This window comes from Heterocephalus glaber, unplaced genomic scaffold, assembly GCF_053883595.1.
Source record: "Heterocephalus glaber isolate CG9 unplaced genomic scaffold, H.glaber_assembly_v1.0 deba00001773, whole genome shotgun sequence".
Taxonomy (NCBI): Eukaryota; Metazoa; Chordata; class Mammalia; order Rodentia; family Bathyergidae; genus Heterocephalus; species Heterocephalus glaber.
Window position 1 is genome coordinate 4,048,766 of NW_028258463.1, and position 13,817 is coordinate 4,062,582.

Sequence of the window (13,817 nt, forward strand, 5' to 3'; positions counted from 1 at the left end):
ATGTCTGTATCTAAGCGGTTTGTAGAAAACAGGCATGTGATATAATTTACATCTTTAAAAGCAAAGTTGATTGCTGTTGGGTAGAAGAGAAACATGAGTTAAAGCAGGACATTGGGAGGCTGCCTCTGTCTAGTGGTAGTCATATAAGACAGGAGTGGAGAGGGAGGTACATCACGGGGCTAGAGAGACTGAGCTGGCTGGTGAACTAGGAGGAGGAAGGTTAATGACAGAACAAAAAGAATATAATAATCCATACTCTTTGGACTTGAGTAACTGGGTGACTGTAACTCCACTAACGGGCAAGACAGGATTGATTTATTACCTGGCTTATGCACATATTGATTACAGGTATTGTTCTGGGCATGTTAGTGGGGGATGTCAAGTAGACAGTTGTAATTAAGCCTAAAATGTGAAATAGATAAAGATTACCTTAAATATTTACAAAGTATTTTACATTATTGTCTTTACAGTAAAATAATGTAGTTATAACTTTAAAGTTATTATTACTATTTTTTTGTTGTTGTTACCGGGAATTGAACTTAGGACCTTGCACTTGTGAGGCAGGCAGCAGTAAAATTTTTAATTGATAAAATCACTGTGCAAATGCTGGTCTGATTCCCAAAATAAGGTTGGTTGGCTCATTTCATTCTGCACTATTCTGTGTAATTGTAATGAAGGACCAAACATATTCACATGGCCATAAATGTGCTATCAGGGAAAGAAAGGCAATTTTTTGAGGGGGCGGCTGAGGAAATACATGAAGTCTTCCTAAAGGAAGTAGCTGAAAGCAGCCAGTGACTGAGGAGTTAGAATTTCAATCAGCAGAGTTGGAGGAAAATATTTTCTTTTGTCTAAACTATATTTAAAGGCCATATGAGCTATAGCAGAGAAATCAGGATGTCTATATACATATATTTGGGGATTCAAACCTCAGGATAGATCAAGAAGCGAGTTTGGGAATGGAAAGCATAAAGGAGTGGTTGAATGTTGTCACCAGATATAATGGTAAAGAATTTACATGTTAATTCTAGAAAGAAAAACCTCAGATTTTTCAGTAGGACTAAATGCTGCCAGTATAAATGTAATGGAAGGGACATTTCCCTGCCCTATAAAGTGGTAAGATGTCTAAGTCAAGTGGACCTAAAGCTAAGTATTCTACATTGTGGGAATCTGAAAGTTTACCCAGGAAAGATCATATAACAATTATTGGTTAATTTAGAATTGAAAATCAGGCGTCTTGACCTGTCAATATCTTTCCGTATTCACTCAGTGCTATGGCTGATTCCTTATTATCATACACACACACACCCACACACACACACATATTTTATATATATATATATATATATATAATTGGTTACTTTCTAATTCCTCTACCTTCACAATTTTAATCATAGTGCTTTACATTGAAGAAACTCACATGAATTTGTTCTTGCTTGTATGAACATCATTTTTGGTTTTGGTTTTTGTGTCTATTTCTTCACTCCCTTACCCTATAAAAACTAAATAAAAGTTAGGATGGTGAATTCCAAACACCAGACACAACATCTACAAAAATGCTAAGTGACAAGATGTTCCCATAACGACTAGAAACAAATCACCAAGACAACAAGACCTGCATGATTCCAGTGATTATGCAGTTGGAAAGAAAGAAGAATCTTGGGGACCTCTGATGAAATGTCATCCAGAGAAACTTCAAAGAGCCAATGAGACTTCAGTGAAATAGCAGAATCTGAGAATAGCAGAAAAAGCTGAAAAGGATTTTTACAGCTCCAATATGAACTTAAGTTCATAAAGTGGCTAAAGTACATTCAGAAGAATGGCCTGGGCCCAGTGAACTCTCGAAACTAACCAACTAAAGATTCCTTCCAGGATCAAGTCACATGCTGAGAAGATACCACAGGAGATAGAATCCACACTGGCAAAGCAACCACAAATAGGGAAAACTGTTATGATAATATGGGGAGGAAAAGAAAATCGGTATGTCAAAAATTACAAAACTACCTTTTAAACTCTTCATGAAGCCAGCACAAAAGGGAGATTAAGAGCTGTAAAACCACATCTAACTGCACAGGTGGCTGCAGTAGGTAGTAGTCTGGCTTTGTGCCTGGAAGGGACTACTGCCAATCTCTGTGACAGGTAGGTTCCTTCTTCTCCTGGGGCCTCAGCAGCATTTCCTAGCACTTGTACCGATGAAGAAAACAAACATAGATTCATATTTTCACATATGTATATGTAGACACTTTTATATTTAATACCATATTTACATGGTAATTTATTACTCTTATCTTCAGTATGGAATATTTATAACAAAATACTGTATTTCACCCTAAGGAAATTCAGGTAATTTAATTACTTTAAAAATATTTAGTTAACTGACTATAAGACACTCCACTATTTTTTCATTCTGTATTTCTTCTCTGCTACCAAAAATTTGCTTCTAGAAATTAAAAAATGAACATGCTTTCTGATTACAAATTACATAAAAAATATAAAATGATTCCACACTCACAACTATTTTCTAAGGAAAATTTTCTATTGGGAAAACTTGGGATTAAAATGTATATGAAGTGGCCTATTGATTGCTGCTAATTCTAAATCTGCTGATGACCCCTGCCCCATGGTTTCCCCAGAGCATCAGCTAGGGCAGAGTGATTTGTTACAGATGAGTGCAAGGTGAGTCCCTGCACCCTTGAGAAACAGAGGGAGCCAGGCTGCAGCGTTGCACTGCATTGGGCTTCTCAGGCTTCCGTCTCCTCCCTCTCCCGGAATCCAGATGGAAGCTTTGCATGTGCCCCTTCCTGGGGCAAAACCAGTTGCCAGGAAGGAGTTCCCATTGCCTCCTCCTCACCCTACCCTGTGCTGAGCAGGCCCTGGCTTTTCCTCATCCCTCTCTTCTACAGTGCCTGGTAGATAAGTGTTACATTGACGAATGCAAACCTCTTCTTAAAACTTGTCCTGTAGCTTGGTATTACAGATGTGCTATTAGTGCAATAAGGTGAAGGCTGTCTTCCCAGAGAAATACATAATGTATATGAGAAAATAAATTTCACAAACAAAATAAATAAAAAATAAAATATATCTGAAGACTTGTTATGGTTCTTGCTATATCACCTACTTGAGTCTATATTCCCACATGAGTGTATCAGTACCATTTCCTTATATCTTGACTACAATGGATACTGTCACATTTTAAAACACTCTCAGTTTATAGCAGAAGAATGCCTCAATACTCATAAAACTTGTATGTATTTTATAATATTATTATGTGGCCATGGGATTAATATTAAGACTATCAAAAATCAAAATGAAGAATGCAAGTCCACTCAAATGTGAGAGGTACATTCCTTTTTATTAATACAAAAATATAGAAGTATGATTTTACAAATGTTTTTAGAAGGAAAGACCTGTTCATATTTGGCACATACCCTACCCATTTTGGGGGTGAGGATTCAGTAAGAGACGACCTTTTGCTATACACTAGTACGAACCCCATTTGCTTCCTTTTCTGGTTTCTCCTACACAGGATACACTCAGGTCTGCATCACTGGAGCTCATAGGTACTGAACATCAATGCCAGGAACATACATCCATACTAGTCTACAATGTCATCAATTATTAATAATTATCTAATCAGTCTGCCTCAAAGAGTTATTATTAATACCATGGCACATCTGTCTGCCCCAAGGCATTCAGAGATGCAAATAAAGGTAAGCCTTAGGAAAAACTGGAAACAACACTAATTATATTAGGATTTTTAAAAACTGTATTTCTGCTTTTTTAATGCCTGTCTGACTGTCTTGTTTCTTTTCTTCAAGTTGACTTTCTCCATCTCAAGTCCATCTGTTCTCTTAAGTCCCCCTGGCTTGCATCGGTAGCCACATCGTCATGGGACCCAGGTGAAACAGCTCCACGTCACAGTTCCAATAACTGATTTCTGGGAAACACAGGACTTCCTCAGTTGGAATCTGGTGTCTAGTTCCAAAAAAATTTTCTCTGTTAAAGGTCACAGACATATTTACATATGGATGCTACTACTGTAAACATTCAGAGAAACGAATGTTCGGGGATAATTTTGGTGAGAAATCAATTCAGATGGAATGAACTGCTAAAATCCATTTTCTAAGTGATTGTTCTTCCAAATGGACAATTTCATCAAATTCACAAAATATACTCATTATCAAAAATGTTGCAAACAGTTCTGATTAATTCATTAGCACCTTTAACAGGAATAAATGCTTCTGGTCACTAGTGATACAGAATATTATATAACATATACACATCTACCACACACACACACACACACACACACACACATATGTATATTTACCATTAATAATAACTTTAAATTTAAATGTAACTTAATTATGGTTACAGTTAGGTGTCAAAGATAACCCTTTATACATGACATGCCTTAAATTTGCAAAGTAAAAAATAACACTTAAAAGCCTTTAAAGTCTACCTAATGTAGATGAAAGGATCATGTCATTTATAAAACACTGAAACTTTGGTTTCTAACAAGATGGAATGGAAAACATTGACTTATTAACTGTTAGGAGAAAGGTACAATATCAAAGGTCGAAAGTATCCAAGTGAGGAAGCGAGGCAGGGATCACCTGAAGGGGTGACTATAATTGACTCTAGGACTAGAAATAAACTAGGAAGGGAAAGAAGCACTCACAGCACATAATCAATTGTGGCAACTAATTTCTAGATACGGTAAATGAAATATAAATTTCCCTCTGAAATTGCCAAAAAATTCCAAAAGCCATTAAAGATTCCAAAGCCAAAATAAAGATTTTTGCTTTGCTTTTTAATTTACATTAGTTTGAAAAGTTCCATATGAAGTAATGAAACTTTGACTATGTTCCTATTGAGGCCCTCAAATCATTCTGTTTATTTACTAAAATTACAATGACCAATTTTATAAATTTTAAAATCAGTCATTAGTAAAGAGTTCTTCAGTAAGGCTGATTTTTGGCAGAGTTACTATATGGCAAACTGAATCTCGATAATTTGACTTGGTGAATTTATTTTCAGCAAATTGACTTGGTTTCATGGATGGATGGGAACAATTCGAATTCTCATAGGTATATCCCAAACGGATGTCCCAGATCATGCCAGTGATAGATTACAAGCAGACAACATTTCAGACATCCCCGATGTGAATTTTTATGGTGGAATATTATTCAAGTGTCGGTGAGGTAAAAATGCCACACTTCTGAATGGGATTGCTTAAGGAAGTTAAAATAAATGAGCATTTCAATTGTGCCTTTGGAATACTCTTCTGCCCTTTCTAGCCAATCCAGTTTTAGCTCCATGACCATTTTAATTCAATCACTGACTCTGTCACAAGCCTTGCCATCAGGTAGACACAACCATGGCCTTTTAAAAGCCCAACTGCTTCTGCAGCTTGCTTCACAATTTAGCAGAGCCAAGTGGCATTAAGGCCACCGTTTAATACAATTTCAAAAACTCATCAGACAATGATGCATATTTCATAGCCACAGCCAAAATTCCATATCCTCCAGTCCCAAGAGATGACCTCCCCAAGAGAAAGGACATTTTATGTAAGTGAATAAATGAGTAAATGTGTCTAAGTATGTAAGTGTGTGCATGTGTGACTGCTTTTATGTGTTTTTATGTTACAGATATGATATCTATGCATCTAAAATAAAAGGAAATCAGAAGTTGCCTAAATTTGAGAAAACAGCATTTTTAAAGGGGACCATCATTCACAGATTTGGCTATTATAGGGTTTTAATTTAATGATATTTTTTTAAAAAGAGAAATCCTGTCTTAAGAGGCTTCTATTAGAGTGGGAGAAAAGAGAAATACAAAAATATTAACTAAAACAAGTAATGAATGTCAAATGGTAATACACATTAAGAAACAAATGGTACAAGCAAGTGGACAGGCATTGCCTACTTGGATGGTGTATGTATGTGTGCATGGATAGCCACTGCACAGTTGTGTGTGTGTGTGCACACATGTGTACAACTCTAGGTATGCATGTTTGCAATTCTAGATGTTTAATCAGTGTGGGCTTTACACAGAAAGTAAGAGCAAAAGGATCTTAAGACCTGAGACATGGAGATGCCTCGGAGAAAAATGCTTCATGGGGCACGAAGAATAAAACTCCATGCTCTCACATGGGAGACTGTCTGACATATTTCAGGAAGACTCAGGTAGTCAATACACCTGTAGGGAATGGGCAAAGGTAAGAGTAATGCAGGTGATGTCAGGGAGGGGACTGGGCACCAGACTGTGTGGGGCTTCACAGTTGCTATAAGGCATTCACTGCAGGAATCACTGTAAGTACTTCAGCCATCTGACTGTTTCCTCTAAGTCATCCCTGACATTCAATAAATCAAGAAATTCTATAGATCTACTCCAGGCATATCCAGGTAACTTCTTTTGCTTCTCTCTAAAATTACTGCACTAGATCAGCTCTCACCATCTCCTGCTTGTTAATTACAATCGCCACCATATCTGACATCCCGATTTCCTTCATTCTCTGCACTGTCATTAGAGAAGTCTCATTCAGACCCTTTAAACGACCAGGGCCAATCACATAAACACTTAAAGCACATTTCATTCCAACACCATAAAGCCCAAAGCCTAGCACAGTATCCAGGACAGTGAACAGTCTTCTCTCAACTTAATTGTTCAGTTTTATTTTCAAGTAGTACCCTCATCCCTAAATTTCCCACATCTGCAACAGTCCGTGCATACCTCATTTGAATTTGCTAACAGCTTCTCTTCAACATTAGGCCTCAGTTCCTTTGTTCTCAAGTAAAATTTTGCACCATTGTATTGCTTAATACTCTCAAGGCATTGGAGTCTTTGTCCATCTGCTGTTCCTATCTGTGTTCCAAAGACGTTTCCTGCATATGACTTTATGCTGGATTTTCAGCTTAGTAGGTTGCTGCTAGATATATCTGGAAAGCAAGCTAGGAGGATCATCAGTCTACTCCTACTAGAAGCACCAAGACACTTAATGATAAAGAACAATGACAAAGTACTTGTAGCTGACAGCAAATTCCTAGTTGTAGAGAATATTTAAGAATACGGGCCCTGGAGTCAGACTATTTGACAAAGGAAAATGACTTAAATGCCAGTATTCAAACAGAGGGTTAGAAAAGTGTCAAACTCATTAGATTATTGCAAAGATTATTGTGATCATATCATATATGGTCTCAATATGATAAGATATTGCCGGTCATATCATATATTCTCAATAAATGTTAGCTAATGTGAATATTATAAACTGGGTTTGCCCTTGCACAGGATTAAGAATGGGCTGACCCCATTAAGAAAGAGTCAGGTGTAGGAAAAACAGACAGAACCAAATGAAAGGTCTTAGGTGCTTCAAGGAAATATTTGTAACAAGGGATATTTCCAGAATAGGTGAAGCCACAACACTGGTCCCCTAAAAGCAGTATTGAGTTCATGGATTCATTAAGCAGTGGTAGTGTTACTGAGTATCCTACTGACATGAGCCATGGTGGACTGGGGCAGTAACCGGATACCATTTGTGAAATGCTCTGGGGAGTCTTGACTGCTTAGGGCCAACGTTAGTCGAAGAAGAGAAGACATCTGATGGGCTCAGAGCCATAAAATGAGGCTTCTCTTTGTTTTTTTTAATACTTCAGCTCTACCCCCAAGTTGGTGCAGGCGAGGTAATTACTTGCTATTATATATACATTCCTGGAGCCTATTGCAAGGAATGACATATAATGGGACTCAGTAAGTTTTTGCTAAATGAATTAATGCTGAATCCTCACTTCCTCTTGGCAATCAATATTTTAATTACATTGGTGGCAGTTATGGTTAATTCATGAAGCATTAATGTGCAACAAGCACCTTCCACAGGAAGAAAATATAGAACAGAATACAACAAATAGCATCATGGACACCATTAGGTAAATATATTGGTCTCTCTTCTCCCCTGCCTGTGTACTATAATTTGAGTCCCATGTGGAATAAACTAGCAGCGCCTTACACTTTCTCTTAGTTTTGTTTCCAGTCATTTTCCAACTGTTCTTGCAGTCTTCAAACTTAAAAGAAGTGTTGGTGCCAATTTTGACTCCTTTTTAAAGCCTCCTTAATAATGTAATCAGTCTATATTTGTTGAGCATCTACTATATACCAAGCATACTCTCATGTATTGGGGTGACAATGATAAAAGAAAAGGTCCATGTTCTCACTGCCTGAGTTTTGCTGGGGAGAGAGACAAATAAACAGAAAAATGCTAAGTCCTGTTTCTGAGAAAAAGACATACTACTCTGAACATATATAGAACGACACCTGAGCTAGATTTGGAAGGAGAAATCAGGCCAAACCATCTCTGTAATCAATCTTACAGAAATATTTGTTGTCCATACACTTTTTCGGCAATTTCCCAAGATTTTTGTGCATGTGTGCACTGAGGATGGAAACCTAGGTTCCGGCTATGCTAGGCAAGTGCTTGACCACTGAACTGCATCCCTGACCCCAACCTTCCCTTACTTTTAATTCACGCTTTATTTATCTTTACATTCATATTACATCTTACAATACTCTCTCTACCAAGCTGCAAGAATGGCTGCTATTAAGAAATCAACCAATAACAAATGCTGGCGGAGCTGTGAGTAAAAAGGAACCCTGCTCCACTGCTGGTGGGAGTGTAGAATGGTGCAACCACTGTGGAAATCAGCATGGAGATACCTCAAAGAACTAGGATCAGAGGTCCCATTTGACCCAGGTATTCTCCTTCTAGGCATCTTCCCAAAAGAATGAAAAGCATCATACCACAGTAATATATGTCCACCCACGTTCATAGCAGCATAGTTTGTAATAGCTAAATCTTGGAAACAGCCCAAATGCCCATCAACTGGAGACTGGATAAAGATTTTTTTTTTTATAAAATGGAGTACTATTCAGCCATAAAGAATGATAAACTAGAGACATTTAAATGGATGCATATCGAGACCATACTATTTAAGTGAAATAAACAGGACACACATGTGTAAATACCAAACTGTCTCTCTGGTGTGAGAAATTGAAACTGTAAATCAGAACCAAAATGTATAGTGGATAATGTGAAATAGGAAGCAAAGGTTCAAAGGGGACGAGGAAGCATGGGGGGTGGGGGAAAGAAAGAGCGAAAGTAAAGAATACGAGAAATGCAGCAAAAAACAGAAACAAAGCTTTTGTAAATGGGGGGTGGAGAGGTGGAGGGGTGGGAAAAAACAAGAACCAAGATATATCATGTACAGGTACAAACTTCCAGTGATAAATGTGATCATAATGTATAACTAAAATGTACCAATAAAGTTAATTTGAAAAGAATGCAAAAGGCAGAAAAATGATGCATCTCAATTTGATGGGAAAGCATGGTGTACATCTATTATCTGGCTTTATAATTAACAGTGTTCCCTCTTCCACCTTCAGAGTAATTTGACATAAACAATAAATTATGTGGTTAAAACACTGGCCAAGGGCAGGGGATGTAGCTCAGTGGTGCCACTGCCTGCCTCACAAGCACAAGGTCCTCAGTTCGATCCCCAGTACCAAAAGAAAAAAAGACTGGCCAAGGTGGGCTTTATATTTCTTCCAACTGGATTAAATTTAAGACAAGCTTTTCCTGCCTGTAGGCCCGACTTCCCTCTCATTATCTATCCTTACAGAACAGGGAAAAAAGAAAACTAGAGAAGTTCCTCGCACATCTCTTTTCTGAGCATTCACTTTAGAAAATGTAAAACTGTAAATCCTTCCTTATTAGTTTGAGATGTAAATCTTTTATAAGACCTTCTAATCAGTTTTATAAGGTGGGAATGCCTTTCCCATGAGATATCCCTTTGAAATGCCATAAAGAAGACAGTGCCCTGATGTAGGGCTCTGACTTCCTTTCAGTGGACAATTTGCTCCAAGTTGTAAAACTACCTCCTATGATGAAGATGATTTTCCTCTGGGTAAGTTCAGTCAGGGAACACACGCACACTTCCTTGGAGTTCTCCCTCAGCCCCACCCACACACCTCAGGTTTTAAATCTTCTCCCCGGAGGGAAAAATAGACTGCAGCTCTGTTCTCTCTCCTATTCTGAAAAAGCTTTCTTTTCTGCTCAAATTTTCCCAGTCCAACTTTTGTTTTGGCATCATCTGGATATAGAGGCATCAGAAAGAATTGTAAACTCTTCCCTGAACCACAGACTCATGTATTCAGTTCTCCAATGACTTCCTCATTATTTCTGAGAAGCTCTCAACCTTCACATAGCTAATGCCTAACTCACAGAATTTACTAGTCCACCTTCCTCTCAGCCATGAACACAGAAACAACTCTGCCTGGCAATTTCCTCTTGCTTGGGCAATACTCCTTAAAGTCACAGTTTTCCCCTACACCTGATCCACCAGAAAATCCCACTGAGTTAAAAATGTAAGACATCTCTAACATTCGTTTCCTACCACAGAAGTATCTATCGCTCCAGCTCAAGCCATCTTCTTTTTTTAAATTTTGAGGAGTTATTTTAAATACATGCCTAATTTTACTTCTTGCTTCCAGTCTTGATTTTCTCCTGATCTTAACCAACAACAGAACTACCCTTTCAAAATGTTTTAGCTTCGAATATCCATCAGAATAAAAGCCAGAAACCTTCTACAACTTTCATGGTAGACTGTAACAATAAAATTGAGGACACATGTAGAAATAATCAAGAATGTAACTGAAGACCTTAGGACCTCAGAAAGACTTATCTCCCACAATGGAGGTGGTCACCATTATTGCTTTTAGGGAGGTAGAAGATGACTTTTTGCCACATAGGGAGTAATGAAGTGGTATCTAGATTCTCATTCAGGTTTCTCACTTTAGCAACAGATTTACTCCTCTAAGGGCAACTTCAAAAGTCTATTTGCAGCTCCTCTAAAGAAGGGTATGGTTTTGTGTTAACCATGATCATACAGTTTTCTGGTTTGTGAGAAAAATCTCTTCATCACAGTTCCCTGAACTAAGCATTTCCTCACGTTTATATTGTCTACCAACATACTCTCATATACTTACTGTGGCTCATCTGATTAAAATAGAAAGTTACATCAAATAGCATCCCAGTTTTTAGTCATCTTCCAAAATCATTTCCCCACCCACCTCAACAGGATCACTTATCATTAGAATGAAGACATTAAATTGTGAAGTGCTGGAGCTCCCTCTGACTAATCAATATAGATACATGATGACAAGAGGCATCTAATGTTTCATATTAACTTGGCCTCAGATGAGAAAGGCCAAATAGCAATTAGAAGAAAGACAGAGGCAAAGATTGTTCCTTTTGTTTAGTTCATCATGGACTCTTCAAACATATTTCAATAATTTCCAAGAGAAAGCATGAGGGGTGAGTTTTAGGTAATTGGCTCAAGGGTTAAATGTACTTTTAAACCCCTACAGTTTAAAAAAAACAAGTTATAAGCCTTGTAAAGAAAGTCTTGGGAATAGATGAATTGTAAGTGTGTGTTAACAAATGTAAATGTATGCCTGACATATACCTAGTTTTTTTGAGACAAAAGACTTAAAATATTCCAATTGAACTGAATGACAAAAAGGCAGTATTTTCAAAGCACATTGAGCCAGTTTAATCCTTGGTATGCCTACATCTATTTTTTTTTTAGAAATATTAGGCAACTTCAAAAGCCTATTTGCATCAATAATTGAAGTGCTTCCTGCACCATGATTTAATTTCTAGTTTCCATTTTCACCAGAGCTAACATGAATAATTATTATAATAATTGATATTACAACCCTGATAGTACATACAATGCACTTTGTTTCACCCATGGCACATAGCAAGTGCTCCATTAATAACAGCTCCCTTCCTCTCTGGTATCCTTGCCATGGATTCATTATCTTCTTCTGGATCAATCACCAAATTCAACTAAATTTAAAACAATATAATTTGATAATAAGAAATTAACTTTCTCCCCCTTATTTACTAATGCATTAGTCAATACATTGTCTCCTTTCCCCCACCCTGGGCCTTTTAAAAGTATCTTCATTTAAACCACACTATGGTTTGTGAATAAGAGAAAGACAGATGATAGGCACAAGCAACTGTATCTCCTATTCATACATACCGCCTACTTTTATGGCTTCCCATCCATTTCCTGATTCCAATAATTTCCCAGAGAAAGCAGGAGTGGTGAGTTTTAAGTAATCAGCTCAAGGGTTAAATGTACTTTTAAACCCTTACTGCCTACTTTTATGATTTCCCATCCATTTCCTGATTCCATTCCTTTTGACTGTACCAACCTCCTGAACATTCCCAGATATTCAATTCTTTTGATACCAAATGATAGTTTCTGATACCTATCTTGGATATCTTTACAATAATGATCTATTTGAATAAATATTTCTAGAGAAAAATCTGTACACGCCTTGTTATTTCAGTTATATTTCCATTAGTCGTAAATACAAGGGTCATTAAATTATTGATTTCAGTTGCTTCTGCTGGGCTGAAACATTTTAACCTTGTTCAGCAGTCCATCCCAAATAGATGAGCAGGCTGATCGCCCCATCCACATACACACACAACTACTGCATCCAAAGCTGTGGCACTTCTAAGTACTATTTCTTTGATCATGGATTATAATGGTAATATAGTTACATTGCAGAGATTTTCCTCAGCTGTGTTACTCTAACAAAGATTTTAGCCAAGTGACACTGGGGGCTACAAAACGTTCTTGAATTCAGCTAACTTTTGATGAAACAAAGGCTAAAAAAGACAAAAGAAGGAAACAAGGTACTGTTTTCAAAGATTTAAAAGACACTTCTTCAAAGGAAGACTGAAGACACTGTGTCTAATTCTAAGGGGTAGACCTGGCATGAAAGGGGTACAACCCTGAAACGAATAAGTAAGAATTTCAGGGAGGCAGACTGTATCAGATTGTATGTAAAGAGAACTTCTATGGTGATGGAAAAAATCAAACAAAAACAAGATGGTCCATCACATGGTTACCATCTCCTAAAGTCTGACTTAACCAAAGACACTTGTAAAGCATTCTGAACACAGAGATTTTTCCTTGACTAGGACTTCAATTAGATCAGCAGTCCCCATCCTTTCTGTCACCAGGAACTGGTTTGGTGAAAGACATTTTTTTCATGGATAGAGAGGTAGAGTGGCGTTGGTTTCAGGAAGATTCAAAGGAGCACATGCAACCTAGGTCCACTGCAGGCACATTTCAAAGTATGGTTCACATTCCTAGTAGAACCTAAAGCCAGGTAATGGCACTGCTACAGAAACCACAAGACAAAGTGGGGCTCAGGACATAATGGAAGCAAAGGGGAGTGGTTGATTCCCCACTGCTCATCACCTGCTGGAAGGCCATTCCTTACAGGCCATGGACCAGTACCAGTCCATAAGCGGGGGGGTTGAAGACCTCCAAATTAGATGATCTCTAATATCCTCCTCCTCTAAGTTAAGGCTCAAAACAAGCACCTATTTTCCCCTTTAATTACAAAGTCTGTAGAAGGAGAAAAAAATCTTTAGTTAATTTATGCAAAGAGAAATTAATAAAGCACTACATCATCCAAAGTTTTCTATGTTTTGTTGCTTTGGTTTAGTTTTCTTTTGGTGCAACTCCCAGCGAAAGAAAGAAATAGCTTTGAACTCTAGTCACAATATTCATGATTTAAATTCCATAATAGTGAATACTAAATAATAAAGGGATGTATTTATACATCTCTCTCAGACCTACATCAGAAATAGAAGACTTGTTTCAATGTTTCTAAAAATGTCCTAAACATATGCTTCCCTTCTACATGTCAGTTTCATTTACAGTTTTGAAACAATC

General features: G+C 37.5%; 1 long non-coding RNA gene across 1 annotated transcript in view; it reads right to left on the reverse strand.

The window, feature by feature from the left end:
- Window positions 1-3,789: 3,789 nt before the first annotated feature.
- Window positions 3,790-13,817, reverse strand: part of LOC110344838 (uncharacterized) — a 40,636-nt gene continuing 30,608 nt past the window's right edge. The window contains exon 3 of the long non-coding RNA XR_002387715.2: window positions 3,790-3,975. This is a non-coding gene — a long non-coding RNA (uncharacterized LOC110344838). The remainder of the gene's footprint in view (window positions 3,976-13,817) is intronic.